Here is a 20,441-nt window from a genome sequence, read left to right as displayed (position 1 = left end):
GCTGTGTCCAGACTCAGGTTTTTTTTTTTTAAAAAGTAGCCTTTTTTCAAAAAAACTTCACCTGCGTCTAGATGGCAGCCGCGTTCTTTCGAAATTAAATCGAAAGTACGCGGCTTTTCTTTCGACGGCGGTAAACCTCATTGCACGAGGAAGAATGCCTTTTTTAGAAAGTGCTCTTTCGAAAAAAGGTGTTCTTGAAAGCAAACAGGGCTTTTTAGAAAGAGAGCATCCAGAGTCACTTGCTGCTTTCTTTCGAAAAAGCAGCTTGCTTTTTCGAAAGTTCCGCGTGCAGTCTAGATGCTCTCTTTCGAAAGAGGCTTGCATTCTAGACATAGCCTTAGGTGAGTGATCTAACCACTGAATTATGGATTATGTCTCCTGTTGAAGCTGTGGATAAATAATGAGGGTATCACTGAGCTGGGGAGCAAGACAGAATGAAGGTATAGATTGGGGCTGGGAGACCTAGAGACCAGTTGCCCTGCTCTAATGACTAATCCACAGTGGAACAGTTTTAACAGGAGAGACTGAAGGAACCTGACATCACAAAACCCCATAGGCCCATGGTAAGAGTATTCTCCTGAGAGGTGTGGGATACCCCATTCAAATCCTTTCCCCTTCAGGCGGGGAGTGGCATTGGAGGGGTGGCGATGGGGACTAATTTGTGTCTCCTGTGTACCGAGTGCTGTAACCATTGAGCTGAGAATTATAATGTGGGCACCATCACAATCTCCCTCTCCTATTGTGTGTGGAAACAGGCATCTTCCTCATGCCTAAAAATTAGGCACCTAAGACATCTGACTGCAAGGGGAAGGGTCCCTATTTTTGGATAGCTAAGTAGAGAGAGATGTCCCCTGGCATTCCAGGCTTAGGTGACTATCTTCGAGGGAAGGGAGGACCTTAAGATAGACCCCTGTCATTGACATCTCCCATTGGCTAGCTTGGGTGAGTCTCTACCTCGTGTTCTGTCTTCTGTGGATTGTATTCAAAGCCATCTACCTCTTCCCATGCGTTGTATAGGAGCGTAGGCTTTGTGAATTTCAAATTCCATTTAACTTTTACAGAGCTGTGATAATTCAGCTCTTTAAAAATTAGATGTCATGATGCCCAGTGGTATACCACTTAAGTTCTTAGTGAATCTAACTCAAGGTGCTTTCTGTCCCAATCTGTATGATCACTATTATTCCTCACATAAGCTGATGGGAAGCTGTCCCATTTTGGCTCACCTGAAGGAAATGCTGTTTATGAATTATAAGGATCTGTTTAATTCTCAGCTGTGTTAATGAGCTGAAAGCACCTGGACTAACACTAGCTAAGGGACAGGAGAGGTCTTTACCAGGTTTAGTCTACACATATTTACAAACTAAACAAGTTCTTCAACCCATTGACTATCACAATTATACTGTACTTGTGAAAAGAGGCACAGAAATTGCCCCCCAAGTTACACCATTTTATGATGTATTTCACAAGAACATGTCAGTAACTGCATTTAACTCCAAGTGCCCCATGAAATGTCATGCACTTTTGTGACAAGTTATGGTTTGGTGAAAGATTCAATGTATAATTCCTGAAGATCTTTCACTCCAGCATCTCTGATGCTGCATTTCTAACTGATGTTGTATCAACATCGCCGTGGAAAGCCAGGGCACACTTTCAGCAGCATGTAAGATATTGAGCAATAACTCAATATTCTTGGCATGCTAGAACAGCTGCAAAGAAGTTGAGGAGGTAGTGATTTCAGTTCCTTATTCAGAGCTATCCTGTGTTTAGTCAAACTACATTAAACCTGATTTTCAGTCACAAGACACAGCATGGGACTGTCCACATGGAAGAATGCTTCCTATTTGATGCTGTGAGGGAATCCACGCTCCAGGCTTTTCTACATTACCCGCTGGCTTGACAGACAGCAGTTGATCCTGCAAGCATTGATTTAATGTGTCTGGTATGGACAGGGCCGGACTGAGCCATTCCGGCACCCTGGGCAGACAGGTTAATTGTGCCCCGGGTTGGGGGAGGGCACATGCGTGGCCACGCCCCCACCCGGCATGTGGGGGAGGGCGTGCGGAGCTGGCGGCAGCAGGACTGATGTGCCTAGCCCGGCCCAGCCCAGCTACTGCCGCTGGCGAGCAGCCCGGGGCCGTCCGGGGCGAGCCATGCCTGGCCGTGCAGGGCTCCATGGCTGCGGGGGGAAGGGTGCTGCTGGCTGGCGCTGTGGGGGTTAACGCGGCCCCCGCCCCGGGCGGCTGCTGCAGGGTGGCCGCTGGTAGCTGCTGCAGCCCACAATCCGGTAGCCAGGTGTACGGCTCCTGATGGCAGCTGTAAGGGGCGTTGCGCACCCCTTACAGCTGCCATCAGGTGCCCCCCATAGGTTGGTGCCCCAGGCAGTTTCCCGGCTAGCCCATGCCTCAATCCGGCCCTGGGTATGGAGTGCTCTCCCATAGTCTCTGGTATTCCAGCCCAATGAGCAGCACAGGTTGAGTTCATCGGAGAGCATCTGCTACCAACTCACTGCAGTGAAGACACCATACTAAGTAGATCCAAGAACATTGACTTAAGCTACATTAATTTACTTCCAGGTCTACTGGCACAGTATTTTCAGAAACAGTTCTCAGCAACTACAGTGCTGCACATGGCAAAGTGACACTGAAGTAGGATATTTTCAGGATGAGCAATGTTAAAAGGGAAAAACAACCTACTTTTCTTTCTGGGTATGTCTACACTTGCACCCTAGTTTGAGCTCGGGATGCAAATGTAGGCATTCGAAATAGTCAATGAAGCAGGGATTTAAATATCCCATGCTTCATTAGCATGATCTCGACGGCGTGTTACTCCGATCAACAGCTGTTTTGAAAGTGAAAGTGCGCGACGGAATGTGTTAGTTTGAACCAAACCCTTTGGTTTGAACTAATGTTACTCCTCAAAAAAATTCCTTGGTTCGAAGTAACATTACTCCTCATTTTTTGGTTTGGTTCAAACTAATGCATCCTGGTGCGCACTTTCACTTTTGAAACAGCTGTTAATTGGAGTAACGCACCGGTGAGATCATGCTAATGAAGCGCGTGATATTTAAATCTCCGCTTCATTGACTATTTTGAATGCCTGCATTTGCATCCCTAGTTTGAACTAGGGTGCAAGTGTAGACATACCCTCTGACTGAGCCAGGGCTACACTAAAAAGTCAACTCTGCTACACTGCTGAGGGAGTGAAAAATCCACACTTGAGTGATGCAGTTAAGTTGACCACACTTAGGGTTTAGAGAGCACCAGGTAAAAAAAAAATGGCTGTCAGCTTAGTCCCCAACTTTCACAGGCTATGTTTCCACTTGAGGGAAGACTGATGCTTTCTGGTGATTGATCTTCTGGCAGTTGATTTAGCAGGTCTACTAAAGATCAGCACCAGTATTCTTACTCCTCATGAGAAGTGAATTAAGTTTCTCTTGTTGATCTTCCGCTGTGAGGACAATGCAAACAAAGCTCAGCTTAAGGTACGTTGACTCCAGCTACGTGTTTTAGGTAGCTGGAATTGCAACTTTAAGCCAACCTTCCCCTGTAGTGTGGACCTGACTTTATGGAGGTGGATTAACTCCCATTGCTATAATGAGTGTCTACAGCTATAGCTAAGTGCAGTGGTGCAGATGTGCTAGTGGAGGAGTTTAAGGGTACGTCTAGACTACATGCCTCTGTCGCCAGAGGCATGTAGATTAGGCTACCAGACATAGTAAAATGAAGCGGCGATTTAAATAATTGACGCTTCATTTAAATTTACATGGCTGCCGCGCTGAGCCGACAAACAGCTGATCAGCTGTTTGTCGGCTCAGCGTGATAGTCTGGACGCTCCCCCGCCGACATCAAAGGTATTTGTCGACCACCCAGGTAAACCTCCTGGGATGAGGTTTACCTGGGTGGTCGACAAATACCTTTGATGTCGGCAGGGGAGCGTCCAGACTATCGCGCTGAGCTGATCAGCTGTTTGTCGGCTCAGCGCGGCAGCCATGTAAATTTAAATGAAGCGGCGATTATTCAAATTGCCGCTTCATTTTACTGCGTCGGGTAGCCTAATCTACATGCCTCTGGTGACAGAGGCATGTAGTCTAGACGTACCCTAAGTGTCAACATAGCCTGTGATACTGATGAGCAGGTTTTATATTATTAGAGATAGAACTTATGCTTTGCAGGAAAGGGCCCAGGAAGGAAACTGAGGAGGAAAATAAAATAGTGTGTAGTTTTCTTTCCGGGGAAGAAAACTATTCAGATGAATCTTGAAAAAAAAAATCTAGGTAGCATCTTAAAATAAACTGTGTTAGGCGAGGGAAGATAGAAATTACAAAAAATGAAAATATAATTAAATTAATCTGATTTTAATATCCTTGATTACAGAAACTACCTCTGAGTTTTCTAGTTATCTGTTCAGACCCTTAGGGCCAATCCTTCTGCTGGTGATTTCAGAGGCACTACTCACCCATAAACCAAGCTGAGGAGTTGGCCCTCTGTAGTTTGTAGTGTGCTGGATTATTTCCCTGATGCTTGGGTATCTGTTCTATAACTCTTGTCATTTCTTTATTTTCTTCCTTCGCATGACCTGAACAAGAATTTGGATTAAACTGTGGATTCAATTTGCGAAATCATTTGTCAACAACTAACACTAATGATTGAGAACTTTGTTAATTTAGCATGAAAGAACATACACATGAAAGTTAGGAAGAGATATGTGCACCTATATTTCCGCTGCAAAGCCTTGATCAACATTAAAAGACCTCATTAAAGGGGGGGGGGGAGAGGAATCCTTTTACTATAATCCACAAAATGCCACCACATTTGTCAGGACATGCTGAGTGAACAGGTTCTAAAGCCTCTCTCTTACTGCACAATCCTCAGTATAAAAATATATTCAACAAGCACCCGACCAGACTTTGTACAATACTTTACGTCATCCTGACACCTAATATTAGAGACTTACAAAACAAACAAAGAAAAAAAATCAACAAAAAGTGAAAATGAGGACTCGATCTTCATCCCCTCTGAATAGAAGGGCCACATTCTTCTTTACATGGAAATAACTATGAAGGGGGGGGTCAAGTTTCCCTGAAAATTTTCAGTCTCTTGGGTGGGTCTCCCCTACTTCCCACCATCCAGGCAACTGGATATTCTAGATCTGTGAATCATTAGAGATCCTTCAGCGAAAAAAGTCCCTTGCCTTTTCATTCCAGCTTGGCTCTCTGGTACACTAGACCTTGGGAGCATAGTTTTGCATTGGCAGTGCTCTCTGTCCCACACCTTGATCTGACACACACATCTGAACAATGTTCCACTTTGCTGAAGGACTCTTAAAATTATGCAATCAAAACCACAGGCAATGTAGAATGTTATAGGCACCTATTAACAAGATAACTTATTATTTGTCCTCTACTACATCTGCTCTACTGCTACTGCTTAAGAAGCCTTTTAAAAATCAGTGACATGCTATGTTAAGCATAGTACATACAGCAAAACATCTGGTTCGTTTACCCAGTTGTAATTTGCTGAGCATCCCAACGGTAGCATAAGGGACAGATAGGCATTGATTTATTAATAAGCAAAAGTTAAAAAAACCTGATCTTTCTTGTATGTTACACTCCTTCCCCAACCTTTTTTGTCTTTTTAAACTGTAAACTCTTTGGGCCACTGACCGTGTCTTTCAGTGTGTATAGCACAAGAATAACTCAAATGCTATCCTATGGCAATAAAAACTGCTGTCACCCACTCCTTTTATGGTGCCCTTTTGTATTATGTATTGATTTTAAAAATGTGTTGGGAGCATGGAGCATGTTTGTTTTTTTCTGGGAAGCCTGGAACACATCTTAGCATCTAAGATACTGCATAGCATGCACTCTGATGTAGCACAGTGCCACAATGCAGAGGATGTGGATGTTTTTGCTAGTTTCCAATGAGAACTCAGAGCAACCTGCCATTGGGCCAATACATCTGCTATTAGCAATGCATTCCTAATCAGGCACTTAGTAATTTAGCAGTAAATCTGAATATCTGCATCTGTCTCTCACGGACATTTAAAATAAACTCAGTTTGGCCTCATTCACAGTTAAACCTGCTGTGTGAGCCTTATACCGCTTGCTTGTGGTGCTGTCCAGCACGATGGTGGAAGAAGTAGCACTCATTGCTGTTGCTGGACCATTGCCAGCTGTTTGTTCGTGCTTTAGTGGTTAGCGTATGAAAAGCAAGGGCTTAAGGAATGGCACTATGTTGTCTGGAGGGAGATTTTGCAAACTTAGTTGTTAGCAACTAGTGATTCTTTTCCAACAAAGAGAGAGAGGGAGGAAGAAAATAAACAGAAACAGACTTTAAAATCCTTTGGAGAGCATCGCCATTTTATGTCCAAATAGCTCTAGAGACTACTAATAGGATGAGGAGTCTTTCATCCTAGGCCACCAATTCAAATCCTACCAGGTCAGAAGTAACCAGATCTGTTTTGATAGCTGTAGGAAATGAGTTTCAAGTGGTTTGAGTCCATATCAGAAAGGCATTTCCAAAGCTGGAAATACTAGCACCCTTATGACAGTGTCAGTGAAAGTAGTCTAATGAATGGTTGAGCGTGGAAATCCTTCTACTTCTCATTGGATGCTCTTCAAGTTCTGTGGGCTACATAAGCAGATGACGTGTATGCGTGGAGGGTGGGGGCATGAAAGCCTATACTGCTTCTGCTTATGTTATACCCATTCTGTGGAAAACTTTGGTCTCGTGATCTGATTATTTAGCCCCTTCAAAGCACTCAGTTCATTTTATTTTAGGCTCAGCTGGGTCTCCCGGGTTGTAACGAAATCAGCTGTTTTAAGAAGTTGGACAGCAGCTCTGCAACAAACCGCCAACCATGAAATATAAATCAAGAGATTTTTTTTATGAAAGCTTATACTCCAATAAATCTGTTAGTCTATAAGGTGCCACAGGACTCCTTGTCACTTTTGCAGACTCAGACTAACACAGCTACCACTCTGATACTTAAAGTTACAGTATAACTGCGGGAGTGTTATAAACAGTTAACTGGCAAGCCAGTGCTCTGGGGAAAACTGTCAAGCAGTTTCAAAGACACAGTATTTATGGGTGTAGAGCCCTATCAGCGCAATGAGGCAATCACACAGAGCTATAAAACTTAGATCCCTCCCTTACATGCTGAGCACAACAAACTATTGGTTCCTAAACCCATGAAAGAAGTTTCCTTTTGGTAGAGATTGGTGAAGAAAATGCATACACAAGGAACCCCCCACAAAACTCAGCTAAGGGAAACCTTGTATTATTGCAAGAAAATGCCCTCTGCTTTGCATTACAAAATGTGCTGCTACATTACCTCATGCAATTTGAGGCTGTAAATAAATCAATTCCAAACACCCCCTTTTATGTTCTCTTTACTGTATTTCCATGGTATAGAAAGTGATGTAATACTACCAGATGGTGTCAAGCACAGAAAAATCAACTTAGTAGAAAGCCTCTGTAAAATCTAATACAGAGGTTAGCAACCTTTGGCACATGGCCCACTAGAGTAATCTGATGGTGGGCTAAGAGACAGTTTGTTTACATTGAGTATCTGCAGGCCTGGTTCCCCACAGCTTCCAGTGGCTGTGGTTCATTGTTCCCAACCAAGGGGAGCTATCGGAAGCAGCAATGGCCCTTATGCCACTTCCTGCAACCCCCATTGGCTGGAAAGGGCAACCACTGCCAATGGGAGCTACAAGGAGCTAGGCCTGCAGACACTGAGGTTATGTCTACACTGCCATTTTTTTGGCAGAAGATAGGAAAAAGGACCTCATTTGCATATCTTCTGCCAATCCTTTTCCGCAAAAAGGGTTTGCCACTAAAAAGCCCCATGTTGACGGGGCCATTTGTCAGGGAAAAAAACCCTTTTGTGCAAGATCCCTTATTCCCCAAAAAATGAGGTTTACAAGATCTTGCGAAAAAGAGTTTTTTTCTGAGAAATGGCCCTGTCTACACAGGGCTTTTTATTGTAAAAACCTCTTCTGCAAAAAGAATGGGAAGAAGATATGCAAATGAGCGTGCCTCTTCCGAAAAAACCTCCACCAAAAAAACAAAAAAAAACCTGGCAGTGTAACTGTAGTCCCAGTATAAACAAACTGTCTCTCTGCCTACCAGCGGATTACTCTGGTGGCCACGTGCCAAAGGTTGACAACCCAGATCCATTAGGTCACCATGTCTCAGCAGGACTATTCTCAGCAGCAAGAAAAAATAATCAAAACTACCCTTGCAACTGATAACCATGTACTGTATAGTCGATTGTACACAGCTAAGCCCTACGATACAACCGGATTTGCTCTGACCCCATAGACAGGGACAATCACCTAAAAGATCTTTACAGAGCATTCATAAAACTGAAATACCCATCTGGGGAAGTGAAAAAACAAATTGACAGAGCCAAAAAAAGCCACCCAGACACGAACTACTTCAAGACAGACCCAAAAGAGAAAATAACAGAACTCCTCTGCCCATATATCTACACTGACGAATTCATCACTGGAGCAAACATAAGCCACAAAATCAAAGGATCATTTGACTGTACATCTAGTAATTTGATCTATGCCATCAAATGCCAACAGTGCCCCTCTGCTATACATATATTGGACAAACTGAACAGTCTCTGTGGGAAAGAATCAATGGACACAAATCAGATATACGTAAAAAGAACATACAAAAACCAATCGGAGAACATTGCCTAACCACACTCTGACAGACCTGCAGATGGTGGTCTTGACACAAGCCAGCTCTTCAAGCCAAATCCACAGGGAAAGAATTACAGTACATACACAAATTCAATTCACATGCTAATGGACTCAATCAAGATACAGGCTGGTGGGGACTCTATCACTGAAGGTGCTAACAGCTTTCTGAGCGGTATCCTTCCTGTCTCAGCAATCTATCTATTGACTTTGATCTTTATCTGCTTAGGTTTAAGTACCCATTCTCCAGATACTTAATGATGCCCTGTTTCCTCCCTCTCCCCCTTTCCTTTCTCTTCCCCTCTCCTATTTATTTCTAGTTTTCAAATCCTCTACTCATAACTCCAGTCATCTGAAGAAGTGGGCTGTGCCCACGAAAGCTCATGATACTATCTACATGTTTTGTTAGTCTATAAAGTGCTACCAGACCATTTATTGTTTTTTTATGTACAGTAAAAACTGTTCTGGCATGTTAGGGAAATGGGGGTTGCTGGATAATCAAATATTCTGGTTAAAAGAGTTATACTTTACTAATGGAATATCAATGTACCCTTTCTGCCAGGTAGAGCCAGCGGCAGCCAAGGCCAGGTTCAATATATAGGGCACTGTTTCCCAACCAGGGTTCCGTGGAACCCTGAGGTTCCACAGATCGTCAAGGGTTTCTTGAGAAGTCGTGGAATAAATAAATACAATTTTTTCCTTACACTGTAAGCTGACATATATAAACAGCTCTTTACAAATAAATTTTCTTGACAATAATTTAGCAGTAATTGAATTGCGCTGCCTGCTGTCAACATTTTCTGTCCAAGCAAATGTTTTCATAGGTAGGGGTTCCTCGGGATACGAAAAATTATTTTAGGGGTTCCTCCATGGGAAAAAGGTTGAGAATCACTGATCTAGGGGATTCCCTTCCATTTATCCAACACAGACCTGGCTCCAGCTTCCCACCCAGTAGCCTGTGAAATTCACCCCACTCCCCCCTTGGGCATTACTGAGAGACAATGCTTCCTCACTGGCAAGCACAGAGTCTGAGAATAGAAAAGAAAATATTAATGAAAGCAAGAGGAGTAACATGGCATTAATTTGGGAAAATGCCATAAACTGAGTTCATAAAAACCATGAGCAACAGTCCCACTCTAACTAGGTTGGGCAATGCCCTTTTCCTTTTAGGTTCTTAAGTCCAGCAATGTAAATGTCCCCTTCACATGCCCAACCCTTCTCTGCACTCCACTCACAGTCGCTGCCCTTGGTCAAGGCAGCCCCAGAGTTCAGAGGTGCAGCTATAGAGCTTACCTCCCATCCTGGGTGGAGGGAGGTAAAGAGGCATCTTACTCACTGTGCTGGTCACTTGCCACCCACCTGCCCACTGCTCTCTGCCACCGTCCTGCTGGCTGCTCATTACACTTCTCCACTGCTGCTCTGCTGGCCTTTCATTTCCCCTCTCCACTGCCACCCTGCTGGCTGCATATCGCACCCTGCTGGCCTCTTTCCACATCTCCCGGACTGCCAATTTCTTGCTGCTCCTGCCTGCTTGTGGTAGATTTGGGTTTTGGGCAAAACCCAGTGATCTCAGCTCTCAGCCCAAAGCACAATCCAGCCACAAGAAATTTCAGCATCCACAAGGCTATGTCTATACTTGCGGCTTCTTGCGCAAGTACATCCGTTCTTGCGCAAGAATCTGCAGAGCAACCACACTGCCCGCCTGCTCTTGCACAAAGAAATTTACAGTACGGCATGGTAAGAGAGGGCTCCTTGCACAAGAGTTACACTCTTTTTTATCTGGTGTAAGCCCTCTTGTGCAGGAGCTCTTGCGCAAGAGGGCAATGTGGAAGCTCGGCAGGGATTTCTTGCGCAAGAGAGCCCTATGGCTAAAATGGCCATCCGAGCTCTCTTGCGCAAAAGAGCATCCACACTGCCATGGAAGCTCTTGCGCAAAAGCACAACGCACACATGGTAGTGTGGACATTTTCTTGCGCAAGACTTCTTGCACAAGAACCCTTGTGCAAGATGTTCTTGCGCAAGAAGCCGCCAATGTAGACATAGCCCTAGAGTAAATTTCAAATAGAAGATTCCTTATGGAGCCTATTTGAGCTCTACCATAGAGATAGTGGGAAGAAACAGGTTGAACCAGTCTTACAGCCAACACCAGAAGGGCATGTAGCCCACTAAATTAGAGTCCTTCCCTCCCCTCCTAACTTCACAGAACTCTGGCAATGGAGTCCTTATTTGCCTGATGTCCTTTAAGCTGACAGTGTCTCTCTCCTTTAGAACTGGGCTAACCACAGTCTGTCTTTCCTGCATTCCTTCAGTAATTACAAGCATTAGTGATCATATTTCACAATTCCTGCATTTAGTATTAATATAATGTGTGACTCTACAACAACCAAATTGATTACAATGAGCAAAATATCACTATATCAGTTGACTATCTAGCAAATCTAAGCAAACAAGATCAAACTGTATTGATATGCATACACCCAGAGTTCCCATTCTTTAAACTGCGAGTATTTCCCTTTTCAGAGCCATTAGCACAGTCTTTTTTTGGTATTCCCACCGTAATCACAGACATTGCAATTAGAATTCATACAATTTGTGACCCAACACCAGCCAAGTTGATTACAATGAGTAAAACACCACTCTATCAGCTGAATATTTAACAAAGCAGGAGCCAGTTGTATTCACCTGCCATAACCAGGGTTTCTTCTTACTAGGTGTAAGGGACACATTCCTTCAAATCCTGCTTACAATAAAATAAATAAAGCATAAAATAGTACACAGGTTCTCACCAATCCAGTAGTAGTGCTTCATTGCAGGTTCATTTCTTAAAGCACTTAGCTGAATACAGGTTTTTTATAGAGTAGTCTATCTTATGACACTACATATCATAGTGGGTGATATGTCCAAAATATACATAACACTAGAATGATACTGAACATAATTTAATCTTTCTTTGATGATTCACGAGGCTCGTTGGTATCTTGTCTCAGCGTCATCCTTATCAACAATGTGATCTATGCCATCAAGTGCCGGCAATGCCCTTCTACCATGTATATTGGCCAAACTGAACAGTCTCTTTAACAAAGAATAAATGGACACAAATCAGACATCAGGAATGGTAACACACAAACCTGCAGGGAACATTTTAACCTACCTGGTCAATCAGCCATGGATTTAAAAGTAGCCATTCTTCTACAAAGGAATTTTATCTCCCAATTACAGAGAGATACTGCAAAACTAGAATTCATTTTCAAATTTGACACTTTTACCCTGGGCTTGAATAAAGACATTAACTGGTTAATGCACTACAAAGCCAATTTCCCCTGCCTTTGACATTCACATTTTCACATTCAAAGCTATGAATGGGACACATCCAGACCACTCAATTAGCTTAATAAACATGGGTCCTAACTGCTTTTGCTGTTGTATATATTTTGGATTCTGTTATTTCTTCCTCAACTCATGTGTTGAAGTGGGTTTTGCTCACAAAAACTCATGATCCTATATATTTTGTTAGTTTTTAAGGTGCCACAGGACTACTCATTGTTTTTATCAGTTATCATTGTAGGTCTAGGAGACTGGGCTGAATCTATAATGACCCTATGACATACCCAGGAAACTGCTTTTTTAATAAATCTGATTTCAGTTTGCTTATTTGACTTTTGGTCTCTTTTGCATAAAATGAGCAGAGTGCAGAATGTGCTGTAGGATAACATGCTGGGCAGTATCCTAGTCCTGGGTAGTAGACTGCAGGTTTGTAGCGGGAAATATCAGAAATGTGGGTTAATTTAGTTTTCTGATTAAACTGAGTGCTGGAGAACAGAGCTTTTACTGTATATGAAAAAGTGATGGCTTCATAGAAATCCACGTCCCACCGAAACATCCTGCAGAGTTCTCAGGGGAAGTGACCACACAAAGCAGTGCCCTTAAAGATAATTAAATAATTGAGCTGTTCTGGGTGAGAGTCTGCCACTACTTAGTTACCAAGATGGTGGGCTGAATTAATGTTTATAATGAGCTATCCACTTGTGTCAGGCTGTTTTCCCTTTGACTAGTCTTTGGTTTTAGCCAGGCCCAGCGACTGGGTGGGGAAAATAGCAATTGCCCAGGGTCCAGTGATTCAAAAGGGCTCAGGGATAAGAGCTGGAGTCCTGGACAGCACTCAAAGCAGCTCTCAGGGCTGGCTGTGGGGGGAGGGGGCGGGGCAAGGTGCGGCACGCTCCGGGTGGCAGGGAGGGCTGGCTGCACCTGTCTCACCTCTTCTACCTGAGGCAGCACCCCTTCTGTGTGAGCAGAGCCAGGCCCCCTCTCACCTTGCCCAGGGTCTCAGCAATTCTGTCCGTTCCCCTAGTTCTAGCCATCCTGCATATGGAGTCAAATATATCAGATGGGAAATTCTAGTGACCATATAACAAAGGAAGAATGACCATGCGTAAGTGTATTTCCACATTCATTTGTTAATTACCTTAATTTGCTCTGGGTGATGGAATGGTCTCTATTTTACTTGGTCTCCATGGCATATCTACATTCAGTGCACACCCTTTTCATTTTTATATTCTCTTTAATCATTTCACAAAGCAGTGCTACAGGAGACTCTTTAGTCATTTTATGCATTTAGTGGCTCCATTAGTCACAACTCTCTGGGGCCAAATTCTGCCCTCAATCACACCAGTGATTATGCAAAGTAATTCCACAGAACACAATATGTAAAAGAGTATAAATGACCTCTGGTGTCCAATATTGTCAAATTTTGCCTCACCCGCTGCAATCTTTTCCAGCCCTAAAAGTTCTAGCAGTGTTTTCAGTGCTTTGCTTCACGTGTCCTGGAAATGACAAGATCTTCCGCACCCCCACTCTTCACTGATGCTCTTTTTAATGAACTTCCTTTTTCTTTATTAAAAAAAAAGTCACAGTTTGGAAAGTTTACATTTTCTTAAACAAATGAAGCTCAGACAAAAACTTAGTGGGCTTTGGATCAGGTCTTTAAAGATCAAAAAGCTTCAGACACAGATGGCCAAACCCTGTTTGTCTACTGAAGTCAAAGGAATATACTTAAACCCAACCAGGATTTGGCTCTTACTAACAGCAAATGCTACTTTACCTGGACCACTATAATTTAATTTATTTAATGTCCCATAGAATTTGTAAAGCAATTAAAAAATAAGATTTTTTTTTTCTTTTCAATCCAGAACCACTAATCTTCTTCCTCCGTATCAGTGCAATTATAGTTTCTTTGAAAAGGAAGCATCCTGTGTATTTTTGTATATGCAGAGTGATCTTATTGTTATGAGTCATGGAACACTTTCAGATTCATCAATTGTAAATGGAGTTGTTTTTCCCCATCAAAAGCAGAAGGAAAAACCAGTCTGAAATTTTTACCCTCTACTTTGGAGGGGAGGGAGAAATATTATTTACTGTGTTTGTGATTGCCTAGCAACATAAGCAGAAGGCTTAAGGCACACAGACAAGATCCTTCGAAGTAGGGAAAGTAGGTGATATTGGCATAAAAAGCTGACTAGCTAGTCAGATTGCATTGTTTGGGGATGGAAAGGTTAGATATCTCTTGAATTTATAATTAAAAGACTATTTATTGGAAGGAAGCCAGCTGTTTAAATGGTACCCTGGTACCATGGAGATGAGACTCTTAGGGTATGTCTAGCCTGCATGGCTATTTCGGGATACCGTGTCTACACAAGCCACCTGTTATTTCAAAATATATTTTTAAATATTTTTCAAAATAATGGGTGCGCTATTTTGCCATCCTGGTAAACCTCTTTACACAAGGGATAAGGGATGGCACGAAATAGCATGTTATTTTGAAATCTGGCACTGTGTAGACATGCCACATTTCAAAATAAGTTATTCTGAGAGAGTTTCGAAATAAGAAACATAATTTGCATAGTGCACATTGCGTATCTTATTTCGAGTTTAGGAACACCCTTAAAGAGCAAATTGATAAATCAGATGTGTAGGCTCTGAGAGCTACACTTAGCTTGTACAGTACATTGAGTACACAATCTAGCAATACTTATAATAAAAAAGGCTTGTCAAATACAAACACAGCCTAGACTGCCACTAACATTGACAGCCCCCCTCCCCTCATCCTTTATGAAATCGTCTTAAAACAAATAAGCATAACTCTGAAGATGCTTTGGTCAAAATACCTCATGTAATCTATCAGTTTTAATGTCACAGTCTGCTATATGTGTATATCTTCTTTTAGTGTATGTATCACTCTTGTATGTAAAGTTAAAAATATGCGGGTATGGATGGTTTATGGTTTTAAATGTACAAATGAAAGCCTTCTACGGTGTTTCTAACACTGGGACACCTTAATGACTCGATGATCAACTTAACGACTTGAGAACAGCCTTGTTTATCCTTTTAGTCTAAGCAGTAGTTCGTCCCAGGAAGACTTGTGATCACCCCAGCTGGTAGGAGAGGGGGTACCAGTTTAACCAGGTAATTTTCCATGGAAGAAGGCATGTGTAGAAACAAAGGGTTCCCACCTAAAAGGAAACTTATTTAAGCTGGGAAACGATCAGTCTTTGCCTCTGGCTGGTGTGATACACCCAAAAGGGGAGCCAGGGACTCAGGTCACCTCTCTGACTTGAAGGTTTGCCTGAAATATGAACAGTTTTAGGGTAAGTTTGAAATAAGCTTCAGTGTATTAGCACTAGCTATGCATTTTCTTCTATTTTAATTCTGTAATTTATTTTGATCTGCCTTTTTCACTTGCAATCACTTAAATCCTACTGCTTGTACTTAACAAAAAAATCTTTACTTATTATCAACCCCAGTGTAAATAATTGTTACCTGAGGGAAACAACCAGTGTGCACATTAAGGATGTTAAGAGGTAGATAACTGGCTAATCGTGTTGTCAATACAATTTGTATTGACAACAGGTTAGTCGATAAGGGAAGGCTCTCAGTCCCGGCTTCCGCTGGGTCCCGGAGCTACCCCTGCTGTGGCTCCGCAGTTTAAATGTAGTAAGAGCCGGCTTGGAAGCCTCCCCTGTCCTCCCACCCTGTGCTGCTGCCCCTACCAGAGGCAGCAGCATGGAGATGGGCAAGTAGTACCACAGATATGATGCTGAGGAAAACTGTCTTTTAAGCCAGCTCCACCCCAGCACAGATACACAGCCAGCAAGGGGGTGGAAGAGAGTAGCTGACTGAACTACCCAATACTTCTAGGCTTATCAGATAGTTGACTCAACTACACACTTACATCCCTAGTGCACATCCTACTTTTGTTGTTTAAGGGGGCTTACATGAATGAGCTTTCAATGTGTGAAACTCACAGAGCGAGACTGATTAATTTGGGGGTTTGATCCCATTTGGTGACTGGTTTCCTGGATTCTGTGCCCATGAACCACATTCTCCCAGAGCTGAAGTCTGCATTGCTCTTCAGAGGGAGGGCGGGGGGAATTAGGGATGTAATACTATAGTCGATTAACCAAACTAGGGAGGCTAATGAGGGCGACCGAAATTGTAAATGAAGCGTGGGATTTAAATATCCCACGCTTCATTAGCATGTACCCGGGCGGTCACCATTTTGGAAATAGACTAACCCGGCAGAGAAGGGCGATTCCGAAATAAACCCCTTACTTCGAATTACCAGTTAAACCTCATTCCATGGTTTAACTGGTAATTTGAAGTAAAGAGTTTATTTTGGAATTGCTCTTCTCTGCTGCGTGTAGACGCAGGCAGTTCTTCCGGGCTAGTCAATTTCCAAAATGTCGACCACCCGGGAACATGCTAATAAAGCACGGAATATTTAAATCCTGCACTTCATTTGCAATTTTGGTCACTCTCATTAGCCTCCCTAGTTCGAACTAGGGGGCTAGTGTAGACATACCCTTAGAGAGGAAGAAACAATTTGAATCTACATCTCCATTTGGTTATAGGTGCCTTGTATTTAATCTCATGCATTCACACTCCAGGAAACACATGCTGTACTGCATAAAAGATTCAGCCAAAATGCTTTGAGCTCTTAAAAAGATAGGTGATGAGCTTAAAGAGTTCATCCACTCTCTTAGCTATTAAAAAGAGCCAAAATACACTACCAATCTCCAGATGTCAAAGCATCTGGAAGGCTGAATCTAGTCAAGAAAACACCCAGAAGTTTGGATACTCATCTGTTGCTTATCAAAACAAGTCCAAAGACAGAGTATATTCAGCCCTTTCAAATGTCTGAGCTAGCGATCTGGGACTGTTTGAGTCCAGGGTCACACACAGCCAGAGGCAGGAGGCCACATAGTCCCTAAATGGCAAGTAAAACACAATAGTTCAATATCAGCTGGTCCTGAAGCAGAGACAAGGGTGACAGGGATTTCTTCTCATGGACCATCTTCGCTTTATCATGGGATATATCAGCAGGAAAGAACAACGCATTAAAGTGCCAAGGTGAATGCTTTACATTATGTAAATATGACACTTCCACTAATCTACTGAGCAGCCTTCATCATAAAGGCCCCAAAAGAAAATCCTAGCTAGACCAGAAAAGGATGGAAAGCATCAAGGAATAGGTGCAGACACACAAGGGAAAATGGAGTATGAAGGACAATTACGGCAGGGAGAGAAATAACTTACCAAGGATTAAATAAAGATAAAGCCATAATACAGGCTCACTAATTATTGCAGCAATGAGAATATTTTCATGTCATGCATGCTTTATGTGCAGAGAAGTCAAAACATTAGCTAGATCCAGTTCACAGAATCCAGGTCACAGAGAAATCTGCCCATAGCATGCTTTTTTCCATGACGGAAAGCTGCAGGAGTGATGTGCCATTTTCCTTTGAAGAGCAGCTTTTTATGCATGCAGTCATAGCACTTTCAAATCAAATGTCCTCCAGGAAGGGACTTGTAAAGAAGATACAAGAACTCAGTACTGTTCAATGGAACTGAAGCATAACAGTTTTGTTGATTCTCAGTGTAAAGTTTTTAATAAAATACTGAACAGCTTAGAATGTTGATTTGTTCAGCCTGTAACAGAGAAACTACTGGGCTCTTTTATGTCACCATCCTGCCTTTATAAGCAATGGGTTTGGGTTACACACACAACAGGGCTTGGGGCATGAATTTATCCATGATATGAGCTGCATGATCAGAAAGACATAAGGAGGTTAACTATAAAGAGACAACAGAGATGGTTGCAAAATAATTGGTCCAGGAGTGAAATCCTGGCCATATCAAAGTCAATGGAAAACTCCCATTGACTTCAATGGGGAGGAGGGACACTATTTCGCCAGAGAGGTTTTCAGCCAGGGTACGTCTACACTGTAGAGCTATTTTGGGATGCTGGAACTATCCAAAAATAGCTATTCCATGTCTATTGAAGCAGCCCATTATTTTGAAAAAGATTTTGAAATAACGGGCAGCTTAGTCTGACATCCCAGTAACCCTTGTTCCACAAAGGTTAAGAGACATTTTGGAATAGCGAGTTATTCTGACATTTGGCACTGCATAGACAGCACTAATTACAAAATAAGCTATTTCGAAATACACTCAAAATAAGCTATGCAATTTGCATAGCACAAATTGCATAGTTTATTTCTAGCTAAGGGTGCTGTGTTGATGCACTCAGAGAAGCGTGTTCCTCTGATATAGTGAAAAGGACAATAAAAAGGTAATGAGGTATGAACCTTATTGAAACTATTAGATATTTGGTTCAGTTGAGGTAAGTACTTGTACATCTGGGTGCTAACCCAACATTTTACCCAAATGCAATCCTGTATTGGTAATAGATAAAATATCCATGGGTCTGTAGCAAGAAGGCTGGAAACCTCAGGAGAAAAGATTGCCAGTACTTCTACTATGGATGGAATAAATATGGCTGAAACAAAATAATTTGAAAAAAGTCACAGTTTTGGTTTGTTATAACTGAAAATTGCTTTTACAAAACCCAATCTAAATTTTGTCCTTTATTGCTTGAAAACTAAGCAAACATGACTCAAAGCCATAAAGTGGCCCAGACATTGACTTACCTGGACACGTACACAGGAATGCTTTGCAAAACTCACTGAAACTATGGGCTAGATTAGGCCTACTCTGGAATTTGTAATAAAACAAGAACATCATGGTCTCAATCCTACTAATTGCTGAGGACTCTGTCCAGGATCCAGCAAATTCTTAAGTACATGCTTAACTTTAAACATGTGAGTAGTTGTATTGAGGATCCAGCCCTATGTGAACATTTTGGTCTTGTTGGCACTGGCATGTTTTGTCACCAAAAATTTCCTTTTGTTGACAAAACAGTAAGGGTATGTCTACACTACCACCCTAGTTCGAACTAGGGTGGTTAATGTAGGCAACCGAAGTTGCAAATGAAGCCCAGGATTTGAATTTCCCGGGCTTCATTTGCATCTTGCCGGGTGCCGCCATTTTTAAAGCCCCGCTAGTTCGGACTCCGTGCCTGCGGCTACACGCGGCATGGACTAGGTAGTTCGGATTAGGCTTCCTATTCCGAACTACCGTTACTCCTCGTGGAACGAGGTGTACCGGTAGTTTGGAATAGGAAGCCTAATCCGAACTACCTAGTCCGTGCTGCATGTGGCCGCGGGCACGGAGTCCGAACTAGCGGGGCTTTAAAAATGGCGGCACCCGGCAAGATGCAAATGAAGCCCGGGAAATTCAAATCCCGGGCTTCATTTGCAACTTCGGTTGCCTACATTAACCACCCTAGTTCAAACTAGGGTGGTAGTGTAGACATACCCTAAGAGTGTTCACACTACAATGTGACTTTTGTTGGGAAAAACACCAGTTGGAGACAAAAAACCTCCAGCCCTGCGAGAGACTTTTGTCTTTCCCCCTCCCTTTATTGTTGACAAAGAGCCAGTGTAGACTTTGTTTTGTCGAGAGAACTGGCTTCTGCTAGTATCCCACAACGCCTTCCCTGATGGCTGCTCAACGTTTTGATCTCTGCTGCCCTGCAGGCATGTGCCCCTCCCCTTTCAAAGCTCCTGGAAGCATCTGACAGCTGAGAGAACTGCTTACTTTGGAGAACAAAGAGAAAATCATTGGAATGCTCCCATTCTGCCCTGCTAGGAACATAGCAGCAGGCAGACTGCTGCTGCAGGGGGAGGGCTGGAGAGACTGCTGTGCTGCTTTGACAGTCCTCAGCACAGAGAGATCACAGACCTCCTCATGATGTTGCTCCCAGTTGCTGAGAATGCGGTGGGAGAACTCAGAAAGAATCCCAGGAAATGCAGGTGTCACATCTCCCTTCCCATGACACTGCACTGTGGGATGCTTACCCGCATTGATTTGCTCCGTCTGTTGACAAGAGAACTAGTAACGTGGCCATGAAATGTCAACAATGGGAGGCAGAAAAACAAGTCGGACCCATTTGCACTTTTGCTTGTCCACAGCACTTTTGTCATCAAACCTTCTCAGTGCTGACATAGCCTGACTCATATGTGAAACTGACACATATGGTCATTATTATGTTGCTCTGTATGCAAAAAACAAAGAGTTACTTTGGTTGAGGTTCATGAAAGTGAGTGTTCATGAGGAACTGAGTGTTGTAATGCCAAGCATCAAGACACCCAGCGGGGAAATAAACCACAGAAACTACATTGCAATCCACAAATCCTGAGTGAGGCATCTTTTCCTGGGATGGGGATTGGTAGAGTCTTGTTCAAAACCTCCCTTATATGTGCCTTAACCATGAGGCTACTGGATATTCTGAGGTGGGTCTTCCTTAGTATCTCCTATTGAAATTGTTCTACTT

The 20,441-nt window shown here is 42.8% G+C and overlaps 1 protein-coding gene across 1 annotated transcript in view; it reads left to right on the top strand.

Moving 5' to 3' along the window:
* The window catches only part of NPSR1 (neuropeptide S receptor 1), a 97,167-nt gene that overhangs the window by 36,913 nt on the left and 39,813 nt on the right, over positions 1-20,441 (top strand). The window lies entirely within an intron of this gene.

This window comes from Pelodiscus sinensis, chromosome 2 (genome assembly GCF_049634645.1).
Source record: "Pelodiscus sinensis isolate JC-2024 chromosome 2, ASM4963464v1, whole genome shotgun sequence".
Taxonomy (NCBI): Eukaryota; Metazoa; Chordata; order Testudines; family Trionychidae; genus Pelodiscus; species Pelodiscus sinensis.
The sequence above is the reverse complement of the archived record's forward strand: the minus strand, read 5'-3'. Positions and strand labels throughout refer to the sequence as shown.